The sequence below is a fragment of the Psittacula echo genome, assembly GCF_963264785.1.
Source record: "Psittacula echo genome assembly, chromosome: 3".
In the NCBI taxonomy this organism is placed as follows: domain Eukaryota; kingdom Metazoa; phylum Chordata; class Aves; order Psittaciformes; family Psittacidae; genus Psittacula; species Psittacula echo.
In genome coordinates, this window is record NC_137736.1 from 104069954 (window position 1) to 104097555 (window position 27602).

Here is a 27602-nt window from a genome sequence, read left to right on the forward strand (position 1 = left end):
CTGCAGGGGAAGAGAAGTCAGGCTAAAAGGAGATTTTTTGTTATTTTTTTCATGAACAACATAATCATTCTTCAAGCCTCATGTTTACTAGGAGGCAGATCAAAAAGAAGCAAATGGTTAAAAGCACAAAATGTGACTCACTAAGGTTAGAAGGCAATAGAGGCTTACTTTGTTAAAAAGCCCCTGAAAAATAAAAGCAAATTGAAGCACACCTCATTAGGCAATGACTGAGATAATGCTATATAGCATCCTCTCAGCTCTTGCTTTTTGTTCAAGTCTTCTGTGTGCTTCATCCTGAAGGCAGAAGAAGCAGCTTTCATTCACCCGTCCTTCACTGTGTGGGACTGTCAAATGACAGCCCTTGAAAGTAATCATTATCATGACATAACAAAAGAGGTTTTTTTTAAAAAAAAGGAAAGCAGCCATTTATAGTTTATTCAAGTTGATATTTCTGCTGTTTTCATTTAAGTGTTGCCTCCTCTATGGCAAATATAAAAATTCTTGAATTAAGAAGTACTTTATCGTGCAAGCTTTACACTAAGCAATATTGGTTTTGAACTGAACTCTTTCCCCACTTGCTGGAAAACTGAAATCATTTGGTGTAAATGTCTAGGATGAAAAAGCACAGCTTGTATCCATTCAACAATTCTGATTATCTAACAGCCACATTTAATAAATCTACCCTTTATTTTATGGCAGGCTTGATTTTCAAAAAAATGTTTTTAAGTTCAGTTTGAATTCAGGCAATGGAAACTGCCTTGTTCTATTAGAGTAAAAGTTAGGGGGGTTGCTTGGAAGAAGTTTTATATCAAGTTTTTTTAGAAAAGTAAAAACTCTGTACTTTTCGTACTGAGGAATGACAACTGTAGATCTCTGATCCTTTCTAACATTTATTATCTTCTTATATGCAATATTTGCTTTAAGCCTTAAGACTTTAGGTCTTACAAAATGTTTCCTGGAAAATCCTAGTTTGGAGTACAGGTATGTTAGACCATTTGGACAAATTTTTGATACTCACTTGAATTACTCAGTGGGTAGAATAAATTGCTATTTAACGTAAGAAAGAGGATAAGAATTTATCCCCCACTGGAGATTTTTCGACGTATATCCCAATCCACAGTTGGGCTTCCCAAGGTTGTTACTGTAACCAAAGCCTCAGTTTTTCAATTCATATTCAGTAAAGCTCTTGACCATACATTAGGTTTTAAATGCTCGCTTAACAGCTGCTAACACGAACGGAAACTAAATGTACGTTTAAGTACTTTCCTAGAGAGGGTTGTACCTAATCACTTATTTTGAATTTTGCAGGACAAAGACTCAAATCATAGTAACTGGCATAAATTTTACTTATAGTCCTTTCAGCAGCTTAATCTGATTTCAGTTATTTTACCCACTCTAAGTGTAAGTACATGCATGTTGATAATAAAATATTACAGTACATCCAGTGTGGAGAATGATGATACAGCCCTCAAATTCCCATGACCCCAACACCACATGCCCGATTTAGATCCCTTTAAATCACCTGACCTTTTGGCAAAATTTATTTATTTGCATACAAGCCCTTCTAAGCCAGGTGTATGACTTGGCAGGTGCCTTTTATCACACAGAACTCCATCTAACACAGTTCTGCAAGTCCATTTTTCTTGAAGACTGTTCCAGGGCAATGTTGATCATGCCTTCAGAAGGAGATCAGTGCACCAAATACACTCTGTCCTCTTCATGTGCCTAATGCGTGCAGCGGCTGCACCAGCCCCCTTGGGAGATGCCTCACTGATAACCAGGCGGGGCTACTCAGAGCCTCCACTACCTAAAGAAGTACTTTATCTCTCTTGTCTTTGATTAAGCTCAACAGTGGGCAAACTTTTTTGCTTTGGCAAATTTATAAACTTCAGAATCTGAGTTTAACACTTCTCTGTGCCTCCTCTATGTGTTTTTTTTCGCTCGTATATATGGCTGTACTGGACTACTAAAGCTAAGCTTCTGCACAGCTTCTGAAAATCATATTTGTCTATCTGGATGGTTTTCTGAGGAAAATCACAGTCCTTAGAGAATCTAACAAAAGTTATGATCCTGGTATGCTGGTATGATTGCTAACTTAACAATCTTGTTCTTACATTTTACTGCTTAAGGAAAGTTATCATAAGGGACAGATCTTTTATTTCTATACGGAAAATCTCACCTTTGAAGAGAAAATTAAATTTAGATTCACTTTTCTCTTTACCTGCACTGTAAGTACTGGATTAATTTCTAAACACATTTATCTTCCTCTTACTTTGCCATAAAAATATTTCAATTCACATGTAATTCTTTCTTATGATTAATTTCAGCTTTGCTGAAAAATATTATCTTTATCAATAGTGATATTTTTTTTTAAGCAAATTTTTTAATTCTGCACCTGTTGTGGAGGTGGATAAAGATTTAATTCTGGATAGGTGAAGAGGGAGTCATGTTAATTTAATATGTTTAATTTACATGAAGATGACGTAGGACCTCAGATTACCATGTGCTTGACAAAGATCAAAAAGAGTGTCTTCTGCTTCAAATACTTCATAGTTTAAGCTAAGAGTATGTGTGGTCACCTCCTGTCATGCCCAACAGACAACTGGACGCTGGGGCAGTTCTTTAGTTTCCTGTCCCAGGAGAAGAGTATTAGCAGTAAACAGTTTCAAGCTCACCAAGGATTAAAAACAGGGATTAAAAACATTACAGAGTAAATTAAGCCCTCCAGATCTTTATATTTTCCTACCTAATGTTAGTCTTAAATTTGAATTAACAGAATATAATGGAATTTCACACAAACAAGGCATCTGTGTAACAGCATCTATGTTCCTAAGAAACCCCTATGTGTCCTGCTATGTGTTACACGAACTATATCTCTGTGTTAACTTTGTCAAATAGTTCCACAGATTTATTTATTCATTAATTCATTCTTTCCTCTGTTGTCTTTAAAGAGATAATTCCCTGTGTGACAAGTATTGACAGACTGAGAGGCAGAAAGACTGGGGTCTTCCCTTTGCCCCTGTAAGAGGTATGATGCAATGAGTAGATGAGTTTGCACTACTAAGCCTTTGTGCCTCATGTCAGATTATGAAATTAAGTACTCGAGGTGAGAGGGTCTGTTTCCACTTAAGTAGATGTATTTCCATTGATTTCATATCATCAGCCACTCTTGCATTTTGATTCTGAGAACACCAGCACTAACTCTGATTAGATGAGACGTCAGTTGAGATGTGGACAGCAATCTTCAGGAAGCCAACTCAGTATTATTCATTTTATGAAGGCAATTGAACTCAAATAGAGATTTCAAGGCATTTTGAGATAAGCTGAATTTGAACTAGTGAGTAGGAAATCAAAACCAGACTGAAAAGCTCTGCCAAGGACATTATCTGTCAGGGAGAAGTGAGGGTTGATCGCTGAGCAGGGGAAGGGGAGCTGGGAGCTGAGATTCACAGCAAGGCAGCACTGCCTCGTGCTGTCACCATTCAGGGCTGTCCCATGGCACCCAAGCTAGAAGTGTAGAGCAGGCTTGTGACAGCAACCATTATCAGACACAAATTAACATTCATCTAGCAAATCCACAGTGATGAGGCAAGTCCAAGGTGATGCTAGAAAGACAATGCAGAGGTTCACAATCAGAGTCAAGATCAGGAATGCACAATATGGGGCACAGTTATGGCTGCAAAGCAGCTGAAGTGCTGCTGAAGGAGGGACCAAGCACAAGAGCTTCAGCTCCAAAGCATCTCCCAAGAGAAGAAGAGAGAGCCCTCTCTGAGGTTTTTCCAGCCCATGCTGCATAGCACTCATTGGTGACCTGGTCTTGAGCACAGCCTTCTAAACTCTAGAGGAGGAAGAATATGCTCCAGACCCTGAACACTCACGTCATCGTGTGGCCCAGTGCTGCAGGATACCAAACAAATTAACTGGGAGAGGTCCTGAGCTGCTGAATTCAAATTAACATCCTGGCTCAGTACTGGCTCTATGTGGGGCAAGAACTGAACTGGGTGCACTTCAGTCCCTTTTGTTCATACCTGGGCTCTTGAGAAATCGGCATCATCACAATGCTTGCAGGCAAACCTTGGTGCTCTGCTAATGAGATGACTAGATATAAGCCAGGGTTGTTTCTTTTTTTTTTTTTCAGTAAATCTTATATTCCACAAAAAATAAAAGGAGGCAAAAAAAAAAAAAGAAAATAGCAGTGCTGGTACAGCTGCAATCATTTGACAAATTCGCAGTGTATTTGCTAAGTTCTGGTCACAGTGAAAATGGCAATAATGGCTAGGAATGTCAAAACAGTTAATTCTTATGTTTTCTAAAATATCTTTGCATGCACTTCCAAAATCCCTTCATGTCCAACACTAAATAGAAGCCAAGACACAGTATGCTGGCTTGGCAATGTTGTCAAGGTAAAAATTATCTCTTTCTATTCATTGAAAAGGAATTCGGAGAGTCTGATGAGAGCGGATGGAAATCCTTTCTTTTACAATATCCTAGCTACCATGTTTGAAAGTATTCTGAGTTATTCTCAGACATATTGAAATGTGTGCTGAACCAATGACAACGTGCATCCTTGTAATGGAGAGAGTGGCAGAGTGGGATATGTGGATTCTGTGCACATATGGCCAGGGTGTAAGAACAGGCACTTGTGCCATGTTCATCTGCTCACTCTCTGGCTCTGTTTTGTGCTCCAATCAGCTCTCCAGCATATTTTGATATAGTGGGAAATACCATAGGCAGTATGCGTATGGGCTCGCTGGTGCCACTTGGCCTTGTAGTTACACAGTGGTCCATATCCTCCTTTGTTTCTGAGGATGGATGTTGTCAGGAGAAACAGTGAGATGTTCTGACATCTCATCTTTCCCATGTTTCCATACTCATTCTGGCTTTTTGTGTCCCTGCTCACCTCACAAGAGTGCTTTTAGAAGGCTTGCACTGCTTAGCTGTGTGCACTCTTTGGCTGTTCCTCCAAAGAGTGCCTATGGAGGCAGATGTCCTTTCAATTCATTTTATAGCTCCTCCAGGGAATGTATGTTCTCTTATTCTCTCACTAAGGGTGAGTATTTAAACACTCCTAGCCAAGGACAGCATCAGTAGGATGGTTTTCAGACACCCCAAAGCGGAATACACTGAGCAGTCCAGCTGGGAACTGTGATAGGCAAGCAGGCTTATTAACATTAAGAATGAACTACTCAGACACCTTCTCCTTCTCCCCCACTCCCTTTTACTCTAGTCCTTCTGTCTCTTTTTTTCTCCGTCAAACATCTGAGAGTGAATTATTTTACTCTAAATTTCATACTTTTGATTTTCTTGGTTTTACTTTGGTGAGGAGATTTTTTCAATATTTCAGTTTGTCAGTCATATGGGAAATGCAGTTATTCTTATATCCTTAATCCTTATGGCTTTGTTGCACATACAGGATTTGTGAAAGCACGAGGCAGTCAGGAGACAAAAAATGCACAGTGTAAAGTATCCAGTACATTTTACATCTACTGTTCTTTTGGAAGCAAAGTTTGCCAGGCCAGTGGATGAAATTTAGTTCAATTTACTAAACCTGTTTCTCCTTAGATAATGAAATTCCCAGGTCAGAGGGAAGAAGAAACATTCTCAGAACACCGGATCTGAAATAGGAGATTGTAGAAGTAAAGCATTTTGTAGAATATGTACTCGAAGTCTAGAAGGCCAGAAGAAGCCATTAAGATCTCATATTCTGACCTTTCATGTAGTTTGGGCAAAGTTGAATTCAGTGCAGGGTTTAACAGTTAAAAATTTGTAGGTTGTCTGTGAGTCAGAGAATTTTGTCCTTGTTTTCTTCCCTACATAGATTCTCATAAACTGATTATCCATCCTTGAACCTTTCTTTCGTAAGCAAAATTGAATGCATTATAAAGCAGAGATTCCTACCCTTCATAGAATCATAGAATAATTAGGGTTGGAAAGGACCTTAAGATCATCTAGTTCCAACCCCCCTGCCATAGGAAGGGACACCCCACACTAAACCATGCCACCCAAGGCCTCATCCAACCTGGCCTTGAACACCGCCAAGAATGGAGCATTCACAACCTCCCTGGGAAACCCATTCCAGTGCCTCACCACCCTCTCAGTAAAGAATTTCTTCCTTATATCCAATCTAAACTTCCCCTGTTTAAGTTTGAACCCGTTACCCCTTGTCCTGTCACTACGGTCCCTGATGAATAGTCCCTCCCCAGCATCCTTGTAGGCCCCCTTCAGATACTGGAAGGCTGCTATGAGGTCTCCACACAGCCTTCTCTTCTCCAGGCTGAACAGCCCCAACTTTCTCAGCCAGTCTTTGTCATGGTTCGTCCCTGAACTCTAATTTTTCAAAAGCTTCAGGCCATGTAGAATAGGAAGCAGATTCCCACCACATCTGGAAACATAATTTTCTATCCACATATTGGAAATTTCCTTTGCTTATGTATCCTGGGATATTTTTAGTCCTTTGGACAGTGTCAAACTAGGTTTTTTATATTAAGATTGTCCAGTGTGATCCCCAAACTCTTTTCAGACTGCTGTCTATGTTACAGCACCCCCCAACCTGTATGTATAATCTGCATTTTGTATTCTTGAATGAGTTTGTATTTATCCCCCCTGCTTTGTATTTCGCCTGAACACTGCTTAACACCATTCTCTTCATCAGTGACAGAGCCTGTTCACTCTTCCCCGTCCTTAACCCTGTGATCTGCAAATCTTACCTGCATGACGTTATGTTTCTTTCCAGCTCACTGAGAGTAGTGTTAACACACCTCAGAATGAAACCCTGCTGCCTGGAGGGATCCCAAGAAGCACACACACTCAAAAATTATTAATTTATAGTTATCTTTTGAGATCTATCAGCTCACTAGTTTTTAATCCATTTACCATGTGATTTTTTTCTGTTGTTTTAGTTTCTTAATAAAAAAGTATAACATCAAGTCAAATACTTTCTTCTCTGCTGATGTTAGATCAATGCTGTTCTCTTTACTAACCAGCCTTCCCTATTATAAAAAAGATATTAATTTAGCTGAACAAGCTCTAGTTTTCATGAAACCAGTGGTCAGGCATTAATAAAATCAACTTCCCTTAGCAGTGCAGTGAGGACACTCAATAGCAGAGGGAACATCTTAATCTCTCTACCCATTTTCAGCCACTTGAAGAAGTTGACAGAGGGAGAGAGAAAGAACTTACCTCTCTGGCTAGAAGAGAGCAGAGAGTTTGCCCCGTGTTAGTGGAAACAGCTTCCTGCATCCCTGAATCCCTGCTTTCTAATAGGCAATTCCTGAATTGCTGCTTTCCAGTCCTTGGTTTTTCCATGAAAGATAGATAGTAGATCTGTCTGTCTTGTCACAACCTTTCTGACTTATTCCTGCCTTCACTACTTTTAAAGCAGCCAACACCGTGGGAGTCTCTGATATATAGTTAGTGATAAGATAAAGATACAAGCCCTATGCCTAGGCACCTCAGGTTCCTCCTGTCCTCCCTTTCTCATCACAAGCACATGAATGCTGCTAGATCTGCTGATGGCAGCAAAGATGCCTTTGTCAGTGATACGCACTGTCAACCTAAATGCTTGAGGTACAGAATTAAAGGAAGAGGATTAAGCTATTATCAAGAACCCAGAATGTGATCTGTAGAATTAATACATCTGCTTCAGTAGGTAGAATGAAGAACATTTTGCCTGTGTAGAGACTGTGAGATAATCATAATTTAAATATGCAACCCAGGCGCCTTAAGCAGCATGAGTCACAGACTGTGAAGAAGCAGAACTTTTCTTGACCTTGAGGACTGCAAAATTCAGGTCTGGATGGTTAATCAATCTTCATTAAAAGCTTGTTCTTGTATCTTGCTGTGCATCCTGGTTCAAAACCTGAAGTGTGTAAGGACCAGTTTAAATGTGAGCACTTGAATAGTGTCAGTGGTGTCCCTGGGACTTTATCTGTCATCCGTGCATGTGTGGTCTGCTGGAGCAGAGGGAAAATGTTCAGCTTCTTGTAAGATCGAGTGCTATGACAGTGCATGGTTCCCAGTGAATTGTAAGTTTAATTGCTTTGCAAAATATTTCTCTTCCTGTACCAATTTCAGGACAGTTATTGATTTTACATGTTTCAAAAGCTTTTCCTACTGCAATTATGAAGGTACTTTCTTGTTCATCTGAACATAACGTGAAATAGATATCTGCCAGAACAAGCATAAGTAGATATAAGAGATCTTCATTACCTTGTCAATTAATTCCCATGTATTATTATGTGAAAAGTGTATTCTGTTATAAATATCTTACAATACTTGCTAGTATTTGATTGGCCACATAATATTTTTTTGGTTAAAAACTTGATAGTACATGCAGGCACACTGCATTCTCTTTGTCTCTTGTCTACAAGTTCCTTAGAGAACGAACACACTCTGCTCGTGTCTTTTCCCTCGGTAATCTCTTCCTTTTGAGATCTCCAGCACTGTAATCCCTTTCTTTCTACATTCTATGGATTAATTCTTCTTTTCCAGCATGACAGACTTCAAATAACTTAATGACTATATTATAAATAGCTTATATTATAAACTGCCTATATTGTAGGTAATAATATATAGTCCTCAGTGAACACCAAGAATGTAAATCAGAATTACTCTTGCTGTTTATAATATCAGAAAAAAACATAATTGAATTACAGTCTTATGTTCAGCCACGGACCATGAAATTAGTGGGTAATAGCAATGTATTGAAACTCATACTCTTTAAAAAGGATCAGGAATAGAAATTATCAGAAAAGTGTTTTTATAAAACTGCCCTTCACATGCAGCCTGAGTCATTGCTGCATCACGTAGAAGAGAAACAGGTGAAAAGTCAAATCTGCATTTTAACTGGTTATCAGCTAGTGTAAAGACTTTCCATTTGTTTTTCAAACAGTAAATAAAATCACAAAAAAACTAATGGATAATGTCCTATTAAACTTTTTCATTTTTTTATAGTGACTTTTATGTGCATGTTACTGCTATGTCATTTTGACAGAAAGTACCTGCAGAGGGGTGAGAACTAAATCAGATTAGTTCAGAGGGTGTAAAACTCAGATAATGAGTGACCTCCAGGCCTCCAGACTTACATAAGGACAACCTTGCACAGGAACATCTTCCTCATTGAGTCTTGCACCACCCTGAGCCCTTGCAGGGTCAGCCACAGCTCTGCTTCACTGCACAGCAGCCTGACTGCCGGGATGGAGCTGTGAGGTGCCCACCAATGCAAAAGCCGTAAGTCCAGAGGGGTGGGAGGCTAGGGCCAACCCCTAGCCAGCAGTCATGTGTGAGGTGCATGCAGCATATGAGTCAGCACTCACTCATGAAACACTGTGTGCATTTTATATTCCAGTCCTGTCTATTAAAGCAGAAAATCATGAGATCTTGGTCTGAGAGGAGCAGAACTTTGGTCACTGTCCTCCACTTTGATTTCAGCTGCACAGCACCATACTAATGAAGACAGCCCTCCACTGATGGTGGTGAAGAAGTGACTCCTTGCTGGGATTAGGCACCAGCCTGTCAGACACCAGGTTGAGCATCTAAGATGAGGCCACTCTAACTTCAGTTTCAGCCTTGCTTTATTCCTAGAAGTATTCCTTAGTAATGCCCTATTAGTCATATGAATAAGAAGAAACTGACTGGGATCTCTACGCAGCCTGCTTGTCCTTGATTAACAGGTCCCACTAGAATCCAGAAGGGTTTTATTACTCTCCCTCATCCTTTTGAACTTGGTTCATTTTCTTAATTTTGCATTGGCCTAATTTACAGTACCTGAGGCCATTGCCATTCTTTCTGTACACGTAGCAGGCAGTATCTAGTAAGTTGCTATGAAAACCCTTCTTCTTTTTATCTCTGGAACCTCTGTTGGTAACTTTAAACAAGCACTATTCATCCCTAGAGCAGGTCTGATCTCTCTGTTGTATTGGGTTTTTTAGGGTTTTTTCTTTTGTAGGTCACTGTTACTCCAAAGTTTAATTTTGTAGCTATTATTTTTCATAGAATCATAGAATAGTTTAGGTTGAAAAGGATCTTAAGATGATTTGGTTCCAACCCCCCTGCCATGGGCAGGAACACCTCACACTAAACCATGTCACCCAAGGCTCTGTCCAATCTGGCCTTGAACACTGCCAGGGATGGAGCATTCACTTCTTTGAGCAACCTGTTCCAGTGCCTCACCACCCTCACAGTAAAGAACTTCTTCCTTATATCCAATCTAAACTTCCCCTGTTTAAGTTTGAACCCGTTACCCCTTGTCCTGTCACTACAGTCCCTGATGAATAGTCCCTCCCCAGCATCCTTGTAGGCCCCCTTCAGATACTGGAAGGCTGCTATGAGATCTCCACGCAGCCTTCTCTTCTGCAGGCTGAACAGCCCCAACTTTCCCAGCCTGTCTTTATACAGGAGGTGCTCCAGCCCCTTGATCATCCTCGTGGCCTTCTGGACTTGCTCCAACAGTTCCACGTCCTTAGGTTGAGGACACCAGAACTGCACATAGTAGTACTCCAAGTGAGGTCTCACAAGAGCGGAGTAGAGGGGCAGGATCACCTGGTCCATTAATCAGACATTATCATACAGGTATGATTCATGCACTTGGAGTAAAGTGGTATTTTCTCTGTTCTTTCAAAGTACAGATAAATAACAAGAAAAAAAATCTATAGATTTACTAGGGTAAATCAAGGTTTTACGCATAAACTCATAATAACACTGAAGTAAATACCAAAGCAAACTGCCAGTCCTACCACTTTTTCAAGAGAAATGCAGAATAAGTGTGTTTGACATTAACTGCTTCCTTAAAATTAATCTAATTTTTCCAAGACTTGAGAGAGTGTGCATAATTCAGTTTTAGATTAGAATGTGAAAGGGGCGTTTCCAGCCTAATAAAAGCAAACAAGCCTCTTTGTAAGTGTTCCAATTTTATCATTATGATTTGCAATAACTGAAGGAGATTCAAAATGCTATATTCGCCTTATTTTCTTCATGTTATTAAGAGTATTTTTGTTTTAATTATTTCCGTTGCCTGGATATCTTACGAAACCCAATGTAGAGCTAATAGGGGTAACAAAGATCAATCAATCCCCCTCTCCCCCTCAAATTTTATTGAAACAGTAAAATCTATAAATATGGCTAGAGTACTGTTAGGTAGAGATACAAATTTATTTTAACTATTTTTTATTCACTGTTTGAGGCTGACAGTGCTTATACCTGGTTATTATTGTTAGACAGAAATAGTTCTTATTTTAAGACACCTTATGTGAAAACAGCTTCTATTTAAAATACTGCAGCACCTTTTAAACAAATGAAACTCATTATAAAGCATTACCTCATATATTAGGTTAAGGTTCAATGTATAAAAGGGCTTATAAATTATAAAGGTAATAAAAGGTAACTATAAAGGTAATTATAAAGGTAACCTATGCCATTTATGAACAGGACATCAGAATGATCAAGTGATTTTTGGGAATCAGTTAGGAGTTTGTTTCTATAGCTGTATCTGCATACCCCTGTATATGTACACATAATTAAAGGAAATTTTACAAGGACAAAAGGTAAAGCAAGCTAAATAAGCATTCACTTCCTCCGTATGCCCTTTGACTTAGTGAAACAGGCTTTTCTCAGATTTTCAGAATTACCTTTGATATTCACTTCTCTTGCCATTCCAATGTGTCTGATATGTGCATTGTCACATTGACACTGGCTTGGACAGAGGTTTCTGCTGCATTTTTATCCCATGACTTTTACCTCTTCAAAGCAGAATACTCTTCCTAATTCCTAGCATCATTCTTGGTGTTGAGAAGACTTTCCAAATCCTAGTAACTACTGTGACTGCATCCAGAAATGGCAGGAAGTTGGCAAGTCCTCCACATAGTGCATGGCAAAGAATATATGCTAAACAGGAAGAGCCATAAGCATTAGCCTAGGATTTAGGCATAGCAGCAGCTGTAAACTAACACGAAAGAGATGCAGAAAGCAGGGTTGCAGGCTAAGCCCTTCTTGACGCAGTTGATCAGGTGCCTTATGATGCACCTTTGAGAAGGTCTTCCCTTTGCTTGGGAGTTATAGCGATATAGCTCTGTTTGACATGTCAATCTGGTTCTCTTGGGAGCAGTATTTTAAGAAGGTTGATTTGTTTGGTTTCTCTTTAAAGTTGAATTTTTAACTTGAGGACCTAAGTCTTTTTGTAGTGGTAAGATAGGGAGGAGGCCAACATGTTTGGAATAAGAAATACTTTTGCCAGAATTATAACTGACCATAGTAAAGCAATATGTCATACTGTAATTGCATCTTAAGAAGTGGAAGCAACCTTAGAATAGCAAGGGGCAGCATTTTTGTAGTCATGTGATAATGAAAGAAATTACAACAGGGAAGGCGGAAGAACCCATGTAAGCATGCAGCAGATTTTCTTGGTGACTGCATCACACTCCTGTATAATTTGTATTTCTTTGGGGACACATAGTAAGGCAAGTCTGATTCTTCACCCACTTTTGCAAGTTTACTGTTAGTGAAACTCCAGTGACTTTGACTGAAGAAAATGAGAGGATAATTGAGTTCAGGGTCCCTGCTTTGAAGACTTAACAATCTAATTTTGGACTGGGGCAAAAAACCAAAACAAAACCCAATTAGGGAGGAAGGGAAGACAAAGTCCCTCAGGTTATGCTCATGCATTTACTGGATCTGTTACGTGTCTTTAAATAGAAGCTCTAAATCACCACTTTATGAACATCATGAAAGATAGGAAGAAGGAGATTTGCTTTTACTGTATGCCACTAAAGCACAAGTTTTTGCATCAATACCATAGCTAATAGTCTGCTTATGTGTGATAAAATTGTAAAACTGACATTATTTGAGACATCTGAAAAAACATCTGTGGTTGATGCTCCTTTGTTTTTATCAAACTAGAGCTTATTTTTGTGGTTAGGTGACTGTGTATCACTTTCTCTCAGAGCCCAGGTCACTCCTTCAGACCTTACAGAAAGGTACATGTGAGATCTCATGTACCTCATGTCTTAGCAGCTGCCTCTCTGATGATCATATCTCTAATTGCACTGTGGCTTACCGCTATTTGTACTGCTCTACTGAGATGAGGTTGGAAATAGGTAAGGTAAAACCTCTTCATTAATATATATATTTCCTTTAATCTCACTTATGTACTGGCTAAAGTAAAATCTCATGCCTTGCACAGGCAGTATAGAAATTGGAAGAAGAAAATTAATTCAGTTTCTGCTTTTTAGAGCTTGCTCCCTTGCTTGTAATCACAGATGAAATATTTCCTTTTAAGATTCAATTCTACCACTTTAGCTCAAAGCCTTTACAATTCCATTCTTGGGTATGATATTGATATTGAAATTTAATCTTTGAGGGTGTTGAAATATATCCTGCAAAACATTATGGGCATAATGCAGGAAACAGATCCTGAAACAACAGACAGCTGCTGGAGTTTTGTGATTTTGATTGTGTTTGCCTTTAGTGTCAATAGGGTAAGTTTGCTTTGCTTTGCTTGGTTTTGTTTTCTTCTGTTCTTCAATAGCAACATTTCAGCACTTTAAAGTCAATAGATTTCTTACTGTAAATCTTACCATGTATCAGGTTCAAGTAATGGAGGGCCAAGGGTAATAATTATTGTGGCAAAAGACCTTTCCATTCATCCTATGGATCATACTCATTAATGGTGTTTTTTTTCCGCTGAAGCTGTTAGTGTACTAAATCCAGAGCTTTACATGCTCTATGATATTTCTTAAAGTAATGAAAAAGGAATCTGCTGAATCAAGGAAAAAATATTCCTATCTGAAGGTTGGTATTCACTAGCAGATTTCTCAGCCAGCTGAATGCTAGTATTCTGCTGCTGTATACACACTGAAACTCATTTCTATTTGCATCTGATGTTTTTTCCCACATAATAGATTTCGCAGGGTTCATTCTTGCTTGCTTTCTTTCTCTCTCTCCAAACCAGTGGCTTCAAATTTCTGGTAGAGCATGGGCAAAGTGGGGAGTTTAGGGAAGGAAGTAGGGTTAATATTGATTTGAATATTTGTGTTTAAACCTAGATTTTTGTATCTAAATATACTTACAGCTAAAAATTTCCAATATTCAATTATTTATCACTGAGATTAAGACAGCTCTTGATTTGTTCTATGTACCTTCTATAGTATGATGCTGTCAACTTCCAGAGATAGGAATTTATTTATCTCAGGAAACACAGTGGCTTCAGACACCCATTTTTAAGAAGGGGAAAATGAATGACCCGGGGAATTACAGACCAGTCAGTCTCACCTCTGTGCCTGACAAAATCTTGGAGCAGATTCTCCTGGAAGGCATACTAAGGCACATGAAAACCAAGGAGGTGGTTGGTGACAGCCAGCATGGCTTCACTAAGGGGAAATCCTGCCTGACCAATTTGGTGGCCTGTGGAGACATGGTTAGCAAGCAGAGGTCATGTTCCCATGTCTGAGCTTAATTAAGCACAGATTCTGTGAAAGTGAGAAAAAATACCAGTTGTGTACCGTTTGGCCACTTCTTTGTGCATTTAGTGCACAGCAGCTTCAAACCTGTTAATGGTTTCAAGCACTTCATATAGGTATATCATATGCAATGAAAAATGTTACTGTTTTTCAGTTAAATAAGAGATTGCATATAGTTGGGTGAAGAACTATCCAAAAGACATTTAAAATGTAAATGAAGTACTAGCAGAGGGCTTAACTTCAATGTATTCAAATCCTCAAAGAAAAATAAGACCAGTGTGAAAACAAGAAATGACAGCTGTTATTCTCATTTACACCATTCAAGGATTTCAGCTACTTAAAATCGACCTACCAGAGTTTTGGATGAACTGATTAGGTTTGAAATAATCCGAGGTTTCGGAAATGAAGTATCATCAGAAAATTGCAATAATGATATATAAGTATTCCTCCATATCTGGAAAAATCTTCACTAATGATGCTCTGAAGGAGACTGAATCCCTTTGCCTCTTCTTCAGATTTTTAAAGCTGGATACTAATTAATAAAATTAAATCCTGGATAAAGAAAGTGTTTCAAAGAGAAAACTAACAGCACTTTTCAAATTTCCCTTCGAGACCATTGCTGCAATAGTTTCTGTGATTGTTTTTTAAAGAGGGCATTTTCAGGGTCCAGGAAGATCAAGGTGATCTGAAATGGGCGATGGCAATTGTTCAGAAGCATCCATTTCTGAAATCTTTCTAAACGATTCTTCTACAGTGGCACATGTATCATCTAGATTTTGCTTATACCTATATATTTCATTAAAGTCAAATTTCTTCCCTAGCAGAAGATTGAACTGTCTCATGCATCAAAGCAGGCCACAAGAAAAAACAAGCAAAGACTGATGGTCCAGAAATATATGAAAGTAGAAATCAGCATCTTCACACCTGGGCTGCCTTTTTTCCCACAGTCTGTAAGGCTGCACCCTCAGTTACCTGCAGGTCTAAGCCCAACCGCAACTTCAAACTCATCTGTAGTACACTTGGTGTGGTACCCAGGACATGTCAACAGCTGCCAAATGTAGCTGGCTCCTTGTCACGGGCCAGGATCTCCTTTATACAGGGGAGACTTATGTGATCACAGGCTGGGCTGAATCCACTATGGTCCAATAGTCTGGAAGACAGCCACAGCTTTGCTTTATTTGACTGCATTTGTCCGTAGTACACCAGATGCTTCCTTGGAGAGGTTTGAAGCTGAGGCTGTCAGAAGCCCAGCACTGTGTATCCAGTGTCTTTTCCAGTAGCCTGAATTCAGCCCAGTTTGAATTCCACCTACAACCTCCCAGTGCTCTGCAGATGGCTGTGCCAGACCCTTCCAGGAGACAACATGAATCTTTCTTGTCTGCACAGTGTCATTGCAGATGGACAGAAGGGCTTGATGGAGATTACAGGGTGTTGGATGCAGTAAATTGGCTCAGGATTAAACTTTAACCACAGAGCTCACCTGAAATTTTCTCCAGAAATGCCAGTCGGACAATGTCACTACCTGAGGTAAGAACCCTCTGAGAGGTGAGTGGTGTCAGTACATGTCTAAAATATGGCTTTGCGGCCCATACTCAATGCGCTATGGTGCTGAAAAACATGGAGCAGGGTATGCTTAATCCTACTCCAAGGATGCTCCCATTTGTTATGCTTCAAGAGCAGTGTAGTCTGTTTCAGAGTTACTTGGAAAGAAGAATACTGACATTTGCAAGGACCTAAAACCTGTTTCTAGTCTGAAAGCTGCTTTATATCACAAGGTGAATCCTGCCTTCTCTGAAGTTCACTAAAACCTTCTGGGTTTTAACAAAGTTAAAGTTAACCCTTTGCTGGCTGTAAGACTAATGTGCTGTTCAGAATGATCACTGAATGTTATAGTGCCTGAACTTCTGGAGTATGAAAATGAAGTATGACCTGCTCTGCAGCTGTGGCAGTTAGTGCTTGGCAGTTACTCCAGTAAGATCAGGCTTTGGAAGAGGACTGAGTCTTTCTCCTCCAACTTGTCCTGGGTTGTGACTGCTCTGTCACACCCAGGTAGATCTGAACTCACTTTTCCTGTGATAGTCCCAGAGTCAGAGGTACTGGGAAGTGCGGTACAACACCCTGATTTTCTAGTTGTGAAGCAGATAGGTTCAGGGTGTGTCTGGGCTGATCAATTTTCCCAAGAGTCAAAGACTGTCTCAGGCACAATGCTGGGCTAATAATGCACTGTGTGGACTTATTGCAAACATCTCCAGCAGCTTAGCTCTGTGCTATCCTTCATTAAGCAGTAGAGGCATGCTCCAATACAATGACAATTTGTAATAAATCCGCGTCCTTCTGATATACGATCAAGGTCTCCAGTCCACTATTCTGAGATCCAGTTGCATCTTCCATAGAGCTCAGAACTGAAAAACTGCCCTGCAATCTTTTTGTTTGGCTTGTTTTCTCAACACTTAAGTCTCCTCTGTTAGCTCCCTGTGCTACTGTCCACTGTCAGTGCAGAATCCTGATAGAGATTGAGGTCAGAAGAGAGCAGCGGAACAAAAAACAGCTCTGCAAGCAAAATGGAGATTTCAGCTGGTGGTAGACATGTTGAGAACATCCCGGGTTTTAAACGTCATTCACAAGGTGCAGGTAAATACCCCCAGCTTCCTTCCTGGTGAGCTGCTGCAGCTTATCACGCTCAAATCATCACCTGGGACAACAAGGAGCTGCTGGCCAGAGATGCAATGTGCACCTGTTGTAGTGCCCAGCAGTTAGGAGAATGTCTCACCCTTCAAAATCTGTGCTGAAATTCAGCACTAATTTAACAATCTTTAGCTATTTAATTAAATCTGTGATAGCATCCTATAAGCAGCTGAACAGATCTCTGTGCCTCCTCTTTCTCTTATAAGCATCTCTTCTGTTTGTTGGTTTGTTCATCCTAATAACAGAGATTCATCTCAGTGGTAACTTCCTACTCCATCTTCTCATTAACTGCTCCTGCAGAACACCATGGCACCTTAGAGTTCCCTGCTGAACTGCAAATTACTGCCACTCCTCTCTCTCAGCAATTATAGGGGATTTTTAAAAAGCATGAAAACTGGTTACAAGTGCTGTTGAGGGATTTCTACATTGTTTGTAAAGGGCCGTTACACTTTTCCACTTCTAACCATCTCTCGTTCCTGGGACAGGCAGCTCTGCATTTATGTGCCTCAAGTTCTTTGTGTGTGTGTGTGTCAAAAAGACTTCACAGGCTCTGAACCGCTTTTTTAGAGCATGCTTTATGTCAAATTCACATACAGTTTACATTGACAAAAGCACTTGTACTAGTTTTATTATGAAACATAGGGTCTGCCAGGGGAACAAAAACTGTCAGTTTATCTTGCAAGTTAGACACAGCAACGTGTGTGCACTCACACAGTCAGTAGGGCCCTTACCTGCAGTGCAAACGGGCAAGATCTGACCCAGTGGTCTCCATGCCTCCTGACTGTCTTTGCACTGATGCTGTCTGGCTGGCAGTGAACCACGAGTTGTTCCATAGTCAAGGCCTAAAAACATCTGTTGCAATTGGAAATGGGACTAACAGGCATCACGCATTTATAGCGCGTGTTACTTACAGGGGTAGTACTGTTGCAGATAGCCAGATCTTGGGAAAATGAAGAGGGATTCAGGCCACTCCTGAGAGTTGTCTAATTAACACCAGCCAATACATTGTAACATAGATTTAACAAAGGCCTCAGCGAGGAGCAATGAGAGGAAAGAGGAGCTCTGTGCAGGGACATCAGCTGGGAGCAAGTGAGCACACTCCTCCTGCTGCTACCCCAAGGACCAGCTGAAAAGGTCATGACTACACTTTTCCTTACTCCATCCTCCCATGGAACAGGCAGTGTTGACTGACACATAGAGGTGAATGAATGGATGCCAGAGAGGTGTAGTGGTGGGTGTCCCAGGTGGAAGTTGCCAAATTCATTTATCACAGCTCAGATCTTGGCTGTTTTCCTCATTTAAATGTAACCAATCTCTCTTGCATGGTACTTCTATCACTTCTGAAATCCTTATACTCTACTGATAATCACAATATTTTTCTTATATCCATATTTACTTTCATATTTTTTCCTAGCTCTATAGCTATTTTGTCAGTTTCCTGCTTTTGCTGCAGTGTTTTACATATGGTAGACAGCTGGGTTAACTCTAGGGTCCTTTGCATTTGCAACTGAAATGCTGGTATCTTCACTGTATTAGTGGAGCTGAACTGGACTCCAAAGTCTTTGCTTTCAAAGAATTTTGTGTTTGTTTTTTTGTTGTTTCAGTTTTGAAATAGGCTGCCTCCCAGCAAAGGATAGAGCAGTGAAGCTTCAGAAAGCTCTGGGAGAAGTTTGTGCTTAAAACTGAATTTTTGGAAGGGTAGTCTCAAAACCATTGCTAAGAGAAGAGAGATCCTTTTATTTCTTCCAAAATCTGTAAGTTAAAACAAACCACAACTAGACCGCCTGGGTGGAGTCCAATAACCAGACTCTTCTGGAAACTATTTCAAGTCCCTATTTATTACTTACAAACTGTTGTTTCTGTGTTTGTCTCTGCAACAACTAAAACTTGATAAGCAGAAAAGTGCAAATTATATTAAAGATCATCCCAGTGACATAAACATAAACCACTTGAACCTTCCCACGTGGGAATGTCTAGTTTGAATGATACTTTCACACACAAGATACACAGATTTAACAGGATCAGTCAACAGCATTTGTGATAATAAAATAAGCACATACCTACCTCAGCAGCAAGGACCTCTGGCAACATCATGAACAAGGAATGTAGATTCGGTCCTGGCAATGCGGCATAGGCAATATAGCCATACTTCAGGTTGCTATAGAAGAAATCAACTTACTACTGCTAGCCGTTACTCCACGGATACAAGGGAAGATGCCAACTGTGAAGAGTTGTATTTGCTCACTCGTGAGTAAAAGGTATGTGGTGCTGGCTGCTAGACTCATAAATTTGGGAATTCTTACGCTTTTGAACCCAGATCCTAGAGCAGGGCCAGGATCAGGTGGTGGGAGGATGAAGAGAAGTAACACGTTTTTACAAAGTCTTTAGGAAATGTAAGACCATATCAAGCTGGATTTTTCCCTTCATTTTTTCCTTTAGAACATAGAATTTCAGAAACAAAAATCACCATTGCAAGTAAGTAAAGGCCTGATACTTCTCCACTCTTCTGTTGCCTTCACTGTCAGAAGCAAACATAATATCTTTGGCTCAAGAAAACCTTTCAGCTACAGGAGTCAGAGTGTTTGATCAGTGTCACAACATGCTTGCCCTGTTCATGTGCATCAGCATCTGCTATTGGTCACTGCTGGAGGATGGATACTAGGCTATATCCTAGATTGAGCTTATTTAGCCCTCCTAGCATCATTAAAGTTTAATTTCTTTCTTTCTTTTTTTTTTTTATATTGAAATCTCTCATTCATTCATATTTAGTTATTAAAGGAGATAATTAAAATGGATGATTGAAACACATTTAGAAAAATAAGACTGCACTGACTACACAGGAACAGAGGAAAACACATCTGCCAAGGCAGTACAGTTTTAATTTTCTACGTGAACCACTAGTTAAAGGGAACTATCATATGTTTTGCATTAATTGGAACTATAGCTCTTGAAAGCACTGATTATGCCATGTTCCTATACTGCCAAACCCTTGGTTAGCTGGAATGCTAGCAACATCATTCCCTGCAGCAGTACTTTCTTTGCGGTTTTATCTTTTAGAAAGTAGAGTTTCTTGCTTAATTTTACCCATGTTAATAGATATGGATTAATCTTGAGAAATGCAGACTAAGGTAATGAATTAGAAAAACAAAACCTCACCTTATTTTGGAGATACCCTTGAACTTGACACAAATAATTCTGTTAGCATAATCAGCCTTTTTCTAGTCAGCAGTTTTACTCAGCTGAGTACTTGAAGACCAAGACTGGACTCAAGCTTTCCACTTTATTTTTTCTCCTTTCAGACCTACATGTTCTTATACTCCTGGCTGTATGCCCAACTTAAACAGGAAAGAGGAGCATTCCCAAAGTATTAATTACATTTTTCTCCCAGGGTAAAACAGCTCTGGAGTTGGTGTTACCTCCTCCAAATGAAACGTGTAGAAGTCATATGTCTCATTTCTTGAACAAGTTTATTACTCACTAAGCTCTAACGCAGGAAAAACCTGAATAAGGTAGGAATAAAACAGGGCATATGCAGCCCACTCTACATCATGTGGCATGAGACCATGCTCATAGTGTTGAAGGACAGTGAGAAGGGGAAGGCCCAGGGACCCTTCTGCCAAATATGCTCCTGTTTGTGCATGAAATGACCATAACATAGTCACACTCTGATTCACAAAAAAGAAAACTTGAACTCAGGAGGGAGTTCAAAACTGTAAATACCAGGGTGGAATTCATCTGGCGAAACACAGGTGCCTACATCTGGTTTTATCTATTCAGCTGGGTTTTTTTAAGTGATGAGAGAAACAGATGGTACATCATGACTTCTCTTAAAGGTACGTGTATAAAGGAAATCAAGTGATTTGTGCTTGAAATTTCCAAGTTTTCTCTTATTGTAAAAAGCATGAGAATGACAAACCGAGGTGTAGGTTAGGATGGGATGAATCCAGCCTGGTTTCACAGAGGCATTGGTTCTGCTCCCCTGAGGTAGGTGCCACATCCAATGGAGAAGAAAGAGTTACCAGTATAACATTTTCCCTGGCATTTTCTACTGACTGCTTGACATATTCTAATCAATATGTATCCATATTCCACTTTTTTCCACTTGTAAAAAGCCTCATCTATTGGGTATGGATCATGAGAATAATCAACTCCATTAAAACTGTCACAATGATCTCCTTTGTAGTGCATTCAAAGAACGTACAGCGTAAATCCTAGCACTCCCTGGGGCCTGACTTCAGTTCCATGTGCAGTGCAATTGCTTCCAGATAACTTAGCTCATCACCTGGGAGTGTAGTGTAATTTAAATGATGTACATCTTTTACTCTTGTGATGAGCTAACTGTATTGATCTTCCCAAAGGGGACACTTCAGCAGGTATGTATCATGGGTTGTGATCTAACTGATAACTTTTCTAATTGTATAGCCTGAAATAGGTTGATAAAATACTAGATTTATAGACATCGTTGCTTTGTGCCCAGCTCTCACATCCATAATTTTTATCTGGTGTGTAGAAAGGAAATTTGTTTTCCTCTAAATATGTCAGGTGGTGAAGTGTGTGTTGCTTATGATCTTGAACATAGAAGGCACATTTAACATCAGTAAAATGAACAGTGTACCACCACTCCTTCTGTGTGAGAGCAATCTGACCAAAATCTTTTGTTCTACTGAAATCGTTCTGGGTTGACTCTCTGGAGAGAGACTTTTGCATTCAGTTTAGCTAGTTTGCCCTGGTTTGCTCAGTATATTTGCAGTGTCATATTAAGCTTGGCTATCACCACATTAAAAATGCCACATTTAAGTGCTGCAGAATGGGAACTACTGTGGTTTATGTATCAGAAATGAGTCCAGAGTGCAGGACTGGAATTCAGATCTAGTTAAGTTTTAGTATTTTGGCTCTCTTGAGGTCACTGGTGAAACTGGCTGGATTCTGTAGGGCCGGAACTATAGGCAGGGGTTTGCACTGGGTACTTTATTGAGATAACACAGCTGGGAGCAGAAGGAGGATAATAAAGTGCTGCTCTGGGCTCCTAGGATGGTTCAAACCCTCCTAGAGGAGTCCTGCCTTCAAATGGAGAAATGGTGCTTTGAAGACTGTTCTGACTGCAAATCTCATTTTCCCTAGGAGTCAGGAAAGAGTAGTGCCAAATACTTCCCCTCAGAAAAACCCAACAAAATGCTCTCATACATGCCTTGTAGTTATTATTTTGTCATTTACATATTAGAACTACAGAAAAGAGAAATCATTAATTCTTAATATTGTATTTTATATTCACGGGGTTACAGTAGAGCATCCCTAATACAAGAAGAACTATTAAGGGCATATTAGCTAAAATTAGGTACTAGCAATTCACAGAAGAATTGGTAGAAAATACAATCAGACCACACAGAAAGTAAGGAGAAGTAGAGAACACTCAGGTATATTTCTCAGTATCAAGGTAAGTCAAAAGTCCTGATGCCTTTTGTACCTGAGGTAGGGTTATCTCCTTTCTTCCTCACTCTGGGGAGCTGGAATGAGAAGTGAAGGCAATACTCTGCTCTTGCTCCTTCAGGACAGACTTGGATTACATGACACATCCCAGCTTGCCTCATTCAGAACCAAAGGCATTTCATAGCACTTAATTTGCTCTTCATCATCTCTGTTTTGTAAAACTGAACCCTGGGTCAGAGCTGCTCTGAGTGCTGAGACAGTACCTGAGGTTCTGCTGTAGCAAATGTATATTTGGTAAGGCATCCCTGGGATAGGTTTCATCCCCTTCTGATCTCTTTCTCACTTTACTGATGCAGATAGAAATGTACCTCTGCCTTGTAGCTGGGTGACCTGAGCTGGGACATGTCATAGCACAGACATAGATTAACTACAGATTATGGGAAAGTGGCATAAATGTCATCAACATCTGATATTATCAGTGCCAACAAAATGACAGCTCTAGCCTCCTTCTCTATCTGAAATAGGTTGCTAAAGCTACAGGTTGACTCCAGCAAGAGATAAGCTAAAGCTTCCTGTCTGCAGTTGGGAATATGAGGAAGAAAAGACTTTGAGCATATTCCTTGGTTAGTGACTCCAGCAGTGTCATAAGTTGTCACAAGTAATTCAGATGCACCAGATGACTCCATCCTTTGGGTGGCCAGGAGCCATTTGAAGTTATATGCTTCCGATTCTTCCCCATTAGCTTTGCTGGAAGGATCTTCCAGTACTTCACTGAAACAGGAAATAGATTTTTTTTTTCCAATATCCAATTTTAATTTATTCCTTGCACAGTCTTTATCTTTTTGTGCTTGTAATAGTACTTTCTTCAGATTAAGTAACTCTACTTTCTGTCTAGTGTATTTCTAAAAACCAGTTGTGTCACCTTTGTTTTGCTAAACTTTGTTAGCATTAAATTTTCACATGAAATATGCTCTCTGCTCCTCTGATCACCATAATAGCTCTTCTCTGCACCTGCTTCAGGCTTAATTTGTCTTTCTTGAACCTGTCTGGGGGATTTCAAGGGTTAGATCTAAGAAGGGAACTGGGAATCTTTAGGTACTTTATTCCAGGAATGGAATTCAAAGTTCTGAATTTGGCATCAAAACTCTTTTTGTGCTGGAAGAGAGAGTTTGAATGCCTAAAGATGAGCAGAAGGAATAGCTAGATATGTAAGTGTACCAAGAGGAAAAGTAAAAAAGGAAAAGTATGATATTTTATCTACAGTGTAAGATTTAGATGCCTACTTGTAGTCTGAATAAGATTATTATTTTTTTTTTGCCACTTCTTTCCTGGTTTAATAAGAATTAGTGTTAATATTGCTTTGAAGGAATTTGAGGAACAAGTTTGCTTTCACTCAACATCCCAGACCACTGATTGAAAGCTTTAAAGCAATAGCCTGTTGGAGGAGAACCTTGCTGAGTGTAGGCATAATAAAACTTTACACCTCTGGCAGTCGTCTGGATTGTTTTGATTTGCAACAAACAGAAAAGGACACTTTGTGGCACACTTCATCTTCAATAAGACAAAAGTGTCTATATATCTTTGTTAACTGCAGGATACTAACAGAGTTCTTCATTTCAGCAGTCAGAAACTGTGTGAGGTGAAATCCACCCAGCCTAAGTCTTTGGCCATAAGGCCTCTGCAAACGAAAACACTCAGTACTGGTGGAGGAGTCTTCTGGTTTATCAGAAGGAACCTTTGTGTCTGTTATTTAGAAAAATAAACCAAAACCAAACCCCCAAAACCCCATATATGCAAGATGACTGGGATACTAAACTGTATGTTTGATCTTCTCCAGTCCTGTTTCTTAGGAAGTTTGACCCACATGGTTGGCTTTTGTATCCAGGAGCTAGAAATCATCATCTCTTTAGGATTTTTTTGCCAGGCTGTAGAGAAGTCAGTGCCTCCCCCCACTTCTTTCTCCAGATGTCCTAGCAACAAAAAGAAGTGGCATTTAGCTTCAGATGTAGGTAAGGGTGGAAAAGAGAAAGCTCCCAAACTGCTTTACTTCTGTATTGTCCTCACTACTACTTGGCACCTTTGCCCTACTCTCTCCCTCAGGGACCATCTTATGTCTTCAGACCAGGTAGATGAGTGTGGGCTATGGTGGAAAGCTCCCCAGTCTGCTCAGTCATGATCCTGCAAAACTAGCATGGCTCAGTTTAGGCTCCAGTTCTCCAGCTGAGGCAATGGAGAAGAGTACTGATTTCGTTTTTATAGAAAAGGGGTAATAGTTTTAAATAGAAAGAAGGTAGATTGGACATAAGAAAGGAATTCTTTATGATGAGGTTAGTGAGACCCTAGAACAGATGGCCCAGAGAAGTTGTAGGTGCACCATCACTGAAAGTATTTAAGGCCAGGTTGGATGAGGCTTTGAGCAACCTGGTCTAGTGGAAGTGTCCCTGTCCATGGCAGGGGGTTGGACTAGAAGGTGCTCAAAGGTTCCTGCTAACATTCTGCAATTGATTTCTATTTTATTTCAATTTTAAAATTCCAATCCTGAAGTCAAGTAGAGCCATTACATGCACACACTCCTTTCATGATGATGGTGCCAGCCTTTCACACAATGTTGGAGATTTTTACTAAAAAATACTTAGAAAATAAATAGGAAATATAATTTTCACTTTAATCAATTCTTATCCCAGAATATTTGGTATTTTTTATTTTCACTTACAATTTAATAGTTTACAGGCTCAGTACAAATGCAGCTCCATGTTCCTTAGAACAAGTATTTCTGTAAAAGTCTATACTAAGTGAGACCACACTGGAGCTGTACATCCCTATGGATTGGTTTTAGGCCTATTGGAAATTCAACTGTATTTACAGATGTCATTTAAATGTAAAGGGCTACGCACAAAAACCACCTTAGAAAACCCGCCACAGTTCGTCTGCCTCTCTAAAATGTACAAAACGCTCAGTGTTCCAAATAAAGTATGAGAAACTAATTATTTTTTTCTCTCTCCTTTTTCTGAAATAGCAAGCCAAGTCATTATCTGGAGCACTGTCAGCAACAAATGTCATGTGGTAACCAACGTTTCATTTTACTCATCTTAAAGCAACAAGAGCACAGGTCTGCTGCAGGGAAGAGAAAACAAAATCTCCCACCTTTCCAGCACAGGCTTCTTAGTTTGGAGTTCCATATCCAGCATAGACCAAAACTCAGAGGTTATTGCAGACTCAGAGCGTGATTTGCTTTAGAGAACATAAAGGCCTGTTATTCTACAAAAGTGGCAAGTTCTCTTTTTTACTCAAGTTAACTACGTAGTGTCTCCACCTCCCTTCCTACCTCATCTAGAACCACATCATACAGTCTACCTAATGTTCTGTCCCTTCCCTGTTCTTCTTTTGCTTCTTGTTGTAATTATTTGCCTGATATCATTCTGTAATACCATTAGCATTATGCAGGTTAATGCAGTTACAGAGTATTGATGGGGCTCTGAGTAGACCCAGCAATTACTGTGGAAAGGACCAGAAAAGCTATTGTACATTATAAAAGCATTAAATGTGAGAACTATGGATAATGATGGAATTATCCTTACTCACTTCCTGGCACTTTCTGAATGTCACACACAAATTGAGTACTAGACAATCATATTCCTACCTGGTCATTTTCCATCTTTAGTCTCTATAACACGTCAGAAACAACTGTATGCTTTTCCTGAAGCAGCTGTGTGGGCTAGACTAACAAAAGCTTGCATAAAGAATTAAACATATTAATATAGCAGAATGCTTTTCCTGTTTTCTTTTTTTCCTCACTTTTTGATGAACTACATTTTTATTTTAGTTGGTGAATTGGAATTCAGATTTCACCTTAGCATAATCGTTGTTAGACAAAGCTGTCTTTTTTGGATCATTTGTAATGAAGTAGTTGAAGTCAACAGACTATGAATTGCGTAGCACATAGCTGTATTCATGGCAGAGTGAAGATAAGGACATAAGAACATAAGACCAGAATAAATGCCTGCTTCGGTCAGATCAGGGGTCCATCCAGCTCACTGTTTGGTCTCCATCAACAAAAGGAGATGCTGTTCCAGCAGCACACAAGCACCACCATTTTCTGCTGTTCCTTCTGCTTGTACTACCCACCCCCCAGCTGGTATGTCAGGGATGTTAGAAAGTACATGTCTTTCTTCTCCCTTTATTATCAGTTTATGGACCCATTGTGCATGAGATGTCTAATATGTTTTCGAACCTGCAGATATGATCTGCATCCACAAACTCTTATGGCTGTAAATTGCAGAAGTTCACTACCCACTGGAGAGAAGTACTTTCATTTACATGTTTTAAATCAAGCTCCTATTGGTTTAAAACCTGTCTATAATTCAAAGATTATGAATAACAGTTCCACATTATCTTATCTACTGTTTTCATGGCTTTGGTCATACCCATCCAGCTTTCTCCTCTCCAAAAATTAAGAGACTAATAATCTCTTCCTTGCCTTTATAGTCTCTTCTTGTATGTCCTGGCCTTTTTTGTTCTCTTCTCATAATGAAGCTGCTTTATCCTCTTGATCTTTTAATTTCTTCTTCTGTATTTTTATTGAGTTGAACACTAGAAATATACCTACTTCCACATACATCTCAAGATATGGTTATACCAGATTTTTTACATCAGTGAGATGTAGTCTTCTTTTTTTTTTTTGGTTCTCAGTACTCTTGATGTAACCTAGAATTTTGTTGGCCTTCTAGCTGCTGCTGCACACTGAGCTACTTCTTGGATGAAAGCCTGTGCTCAGACAATTATTTAGACATTTTAACAGAGACCCATTCCCAAGAGAAAGGTGATACTCTATCACCTACCTCCAGTGCAGGTGGACAAGTCAAACAATATCCTTCATGTCCACCACATGCTCCCATTGGTACTTGCAGTGCTGATGTTGGCTGATATTGGTTATATGTAATTCATAGGAGCTTTTTTAGATAAGCTCCACCTAAAATCTGCAAAGGCAACTCAGATTGTAAATTTTTTGTGCCCAAGGTGGCATTGCATGTGGTGGACATG